General features: G+C 33.4%; 1 non-coding gene across 1 annotated transcript; it reads left to right on the top strand.

Annotated features, from left to right (window-relative positions):
- The first annotated feature begins 993 nt into the window (after nt 1–993).
- LOC128032775 (small nucleolar RNA R71) lies at nt 994–1,100 on the top strand. The gene has a single exon (XR_008189094.1). It is a non-coding gene; the product is annotated as a small nucleolar RNA R71 (small nucleolar RNA).
- Nucleotides 1,101–5,373: the final 4,273 nt, after the last annotated feature.

The following is a 5,373-nucleotide window of genomic DNA, read 5'->3' as shown; positions in this document are numbered from 1 at the left end:
GTGATGAAACTTCCGGTTGGACTAGAAAACTTTTCTGAGGAGATAAATCTGTATCTAAAGAAGATGTTAACTTATCAGAATTCACTAGTTTAGATTTTACCTCGTCAAACTTTGTAAGTTCTAACACTTCTAGTGTAGGAATTTCAACTATTGGTTGACTTTCCTCCTTCTCGATAAGTTCAACCTTAACCATCTTGGGCTCCAAAGTCTGACCAATTTGTAAGGAAACTACCTCTCAATGTTCCTTACCCAAATTCCTTGGATTTTTTTGTATCTCTCGGTAAGGCTCATTGCAGTCAGTTATGAAGCTCCGTCGCTAACTAACCTATTTGGTTATCCAAATTTTTCAGTGCTGTTGCTTGGCTTTGGATTAAGGTGTCTTTCTTTGTCATGTATGCCTTTAAAAAATTCTCCAAACTGTTTGATGATTAAACTTGAGGTGGTTTAGGAACTTGCTGATTAAACCATTGAGATTGATTAGGTCTATACTGCATGTAGTTGGTCGGTCCATTTCCTTGGTTATTCCAAGAAAAGTTTGGATGGTTACACCATAAAGGATTATAGAAGTTGGATTGTGGCCCTTTTCCAAATCTATTTTGTTGTTGGTTCCCTATATAATAAATCAACTTAGGATTTGATGGACAATCCTCGAAAGAATGACCATCCCCATAATAGATGGAAGAAACTATATCGAATTGACTTGGTGTTTGAGCTGCAAAAGGATTAAAACCGTTAGTAGTAAATTGTTTCAACATTAAAGATCTAGAATATACCTGAGCTGAGAGTGATGTAAGCATTTCCACTTTATGCACTTCGGCTACTCGTCTTACTGAAGTTACTTGACTTGTCAGCCATTGGTAATTGTTACTAGCTATCCTCCCGATGATTTCATAAGCCTTATCATATGACTTCGATAAGAGAGCACCATCTACCACCAACCTTGTGTGTGCGTTGAGACCATTGTAAAATGTTTTCAACTCCATGCAATGTGGAATCCCATGATGAGGACACTTACAAAGTAATTCTTTGAATCTCTCCCACAGCTCGTAGAAGGGCTCATCATTCAATTGTTGAAAAGTGGTGATCTCATTTCACAACTTAGCATTTTTTAGGTGGGAAATACTTAACCAAAAATTGCTCAACTAGTTCGTGCCAAGTTGATATTGAACTAGGTGGCAACGAATTGAGCTATGCTCGTGCTTGATCTTGCAGCGAGTATGGAAACAATTTCAACATCGATACATCTTCAGTTACACCGGCTATCTTAAAGGAATCGCTCACCTCCATGAACAATCGAAGGTGAAGATGTTGATCTTTCGTGGGCATACCACTAAACTGACCCATTGTTTGAAGCATTTGAAACATTACAGGCTTAAATTCAAATTGGGGTACCTCGATATCCGACCTCCTAATCCTTGATTTAACTCATTGAAAAAAGGCACAATCTTATGGTACAATCCCTATCATCAACAATAAGGATGGGATTGTGCATATGATCGGCTCCATATCCTTGTCCATCGTTTTGATTTCCAAGGTCTATTTTGGCTTGTCTCTGGCCTAATCGTTCTCATGTTCTCTGCCTAAATGTCCGCTCAATTTCAAGGTCTACTTGTAATAAATTGATAACTCGATCTATGCTCATAAACTCTTGAAAATAAAGAATAAAGAATTAATTAGTAAAGTTGGGAATTAAATAAAAATAAAATAAAAACCAAATTACAAATAATAATTTCATAAAAAAATTATGAAGGTAACAGTCCTCAGGAACGATGCCAAAAACTTGTAACGCGTGGTTTTATGCAAGTGTACACAATCGTTATCAAGTAATAAGTAACTAAAAGAGTTATCATCTCCATAGGGACTGTATATGTTAATCATTTAATTATAAAATTAGAGTTAACAATCTGGTAATAAAAACACAATATTTTTGAGTGGTGTGATATAAAAATAATTACTAAATGTAATATGATCCCTAATGCAATTTTAATCTAAACACAAAGTATGAAGTGAAATTTATGAAATGAGTTTAGTAGCAAAACACAAAATTCAACAAACAATAACATGAATAGGATAGGATAATTACATCATTCAACTTAATTCATTTTTATCATGCTTAATGAGTGTTAAGAAAATATTCCATGGCAACTCGATCTTTCATGAGTTTTGAAACCAAATTAAGTCCTTTCAGATTTTTTTACTTAGTAAAACATGCATTTTATTGATCATATTAAAATAAGGGTTTCTTAGAATTCATGTGAAGTAACAAGGACAGGTTAGGTTTGAAACAATTTAATCACATAAACCTAAAAACTATGCAAGATAATAGGGCTCGTTAAAGTTAACTTGGACCTTCAATTTAGTCGGGTTAGGATCTAAATTAAGCATTCACTTTTCAACTATTGTTTCCTTTAGCCGTCATCTAGTTAGTATTGCTCAACTAATTCTAATGCATCTAATTACGTATGAATGAAATACATACTTGATTTTAATTGAAAATATGATCGACTGAGGCACAAACACTATAAACATGATTTAAACAAACTTCATTGAATTAATGCAGTCATCCTAATTAAACAAATTTAAGCTATCATTATTGATGAAAAGATAGCAAAACACATTGCAAACATGATTAAAATCAAAATAACAAAGTAAGAAAGAATAACTCTATCGAATTAGCATACTCGTGAACTCTGATTAAAGATGTTTTCCTTTGATCCTCGTGGTACTCCTTTGCTAACGGCTCCTCAAGGTGGTCGACCAATAAATGGTCTTATCAAGGTTTTGCTGGCTAAGAAAAGAAATAAAAATGGGATGCTATGCGTGGGAATGAGAGAATCAAAGAATGTGTAACAAGCTATACACGGTCTAGTCGCCAAGCCCGAATACGAGATGCCATACCACCGTCTCATGTTATATACAGCAAGTAAAGGTTCATTTTAAATGAAACGTCTTCTATTTTAGTATTCGTACATGTTTAAGTCAATTATACTTGTTATTTATCAATATTACTACAAACTATATAAAAAATAATCCTAAAAATATGTGTTAACATGCATAAGGTCCTTTTAGCAAAATTCTCAAAATGTGTCCGTGGGTATCAATGCTAACACTAGGATATCGATATATTCCCTGTGTGGTATTGATACCACCTAGAAAAAGGATACCAAAATTGCATTTTGTTTCTTGACTAAATCCCAAAGTCTCAAAAATTATCGGTACTTGCTATGAAATATCGATACTTTGACCCCAAGTATCGATACTCGGGCAAAGGTATCGATACCAAATCTCTATTCTGACTCCCTAGACATTTTAAAACACAGAGATATCAATTTTAAATCCCAAATATTGTTACCTCTTCCCTTGGACATGAAAATGCAACATACAGAAGTAATTAACTCATTCCAAAATATATTCTAAGCATTATGCATCACTTACTTCGATAAATAATCATCCAATGTGTCCAAGCAAGATACGTCAAGCCATCATTAAAGTTCATGAACATAAGCAACATATAAATTCACAAACTTCCAAGACTGAAATAAACAAATTCGGTAAATAATCCAAACATATCATGAAACTAAACAAGTCTACCACATTGCCTTATTTCCCAATACAAAAATGACTGAAAGAACACCTACGAGAATAAACAAATCTTCTTTGGATCACTCCTTAGGACAATTACACCGCCCACACTAAACTATTACTAATCTGCAGATGTTTAAAAGAGTGGATGAGCTTAAACAAGCTTAGTGAATGAGTGAAATAACCATAACGCAAACATTTCGTCATGCATCTATGAAAACCAGATACATATACAATACTAGAGTCTCATGTTTAGTAACGAGTAACACTTTAACATCCATCATCTAACAGTTCATTTTCATAACATTTATACAGATAATTTGCATAACAACCATATTTATTAAGGCATTCATCACACAACACACACATATATAATACACGATAATTTGGCACTTGAGTTATGAAACTTATGGTGAGCTTTATCATCACTCATCAAATACGCGGATCTCCATCACACTGAACATAGACTCATATAGTCATACATGTCCCTGAAGTGGAGCATATAGCTAACACTCTCCTTATTTCCCCTTACAGGTCTCATTTAATGGAGATTAGCTCACCTTTCTTTCTCCCTCCAAAAATGTCCCAGGGCCTCAACCCAAAATTACTATACATATAAGTGAGTACTCACAATCCTATGGCATGCCAACTATGTCCAACGATTTCAAGAATCAGCTGGCCAAAATATCCATTTTATCACAAATATTACTTACCGCTTATCCGAGCACTATCACTGCAAGTTAGCATCTTTTGCTGAACACTATTATTTTCATACAACATATATATATATATATATCATGTATACATTTTCACTTTTCACAACAATTACCATATCCACATATCACATATTTGAGCTTCTCGACACTATACACAATTTCATAATCATATAGGAAGACAAACCACACAATAACATAAATACAAGAAAACTTACATTTAAAATTTAGAGTAGGCATTTAGGGCACTACTAAATTCCAAAATGACACATGACTCGTGTCTACGAGTAGTGATTCCAACACTCATCACTAATCCTTTCACCGAGAAGTCGAAAGCTCAATCTAACTCTTTCTTTAACTGGTTGAAGGCTCTAATGAGTCCAAGGCTTCACACACAACAATTATACAAAAAAAAAAGAGTCAAATAACGGCCAAGGATTCACTCAAACCAACCAAAACACAAGCCTAAGTTGAGTTTCCAAGTAGCTCAAAACTATAAAAATAACAAACTTAAAATTTTCAAAACTTGGTCTACACTTAACCTTTTCACCTAAAAAAAGTTCATCTTACTAATCACCTACATCTAATTCCTAACATTTAAATTACATTAAATGCTTAGTTAATGGTATCGACATTTTTTGGCATCTTTTAGGCAATTTTCATAAAATTTATTAAAACATGAGAAATCATTAACAAAAATTCAATGTAAGTATAAAAATTCTTAATCACATTGAAACTAATGGAATAAAACTTTAAAACCACATTTTTACCCAAAATTTTAGAATCCACAATTAATGACTCTTTTTATCTTTTATTAAAACTTATGATTCAATGGCTAATACTTCAATTTTAAGGACTAGATATCATGAAAAACTCATAAGAATTCGAAATATTACCTTTGATGGAAGATTAGATGAGTTTTGAAACAAATCTGGAAAACCCACATTTGGAGAAGATGATGGAATCTTTAGAGTTTTTGAGTGTTTTTCTAGGGGATTTATAAAAGTAATTGGCTTGGGAATGTTAGGAAATCAAAGTGCTATGGTTTGGGAAGAAAAAACCAATGGAAGGGGCAAGG

The sequence above is a fragment of the Gossypium raimondii genome, chromosome 1 (genome assembly GCF_025698545.1).
Source record: "Gossypium raimondii isolate GPD5lz chromosome 1, ASM2569854v1, whole genome shotgun sequence".
Classification (NCBI taxonomy): domain Eukaryota; kingdom Viridiplantae; phylum Streptophyta; class Magnoliopsida; order Malvales; family Malvaceae; genus Gossypium; species Gossypium raimondii.
This window is presented reverse-complemented; position numbering and strand designations above follow the sequence as displayed.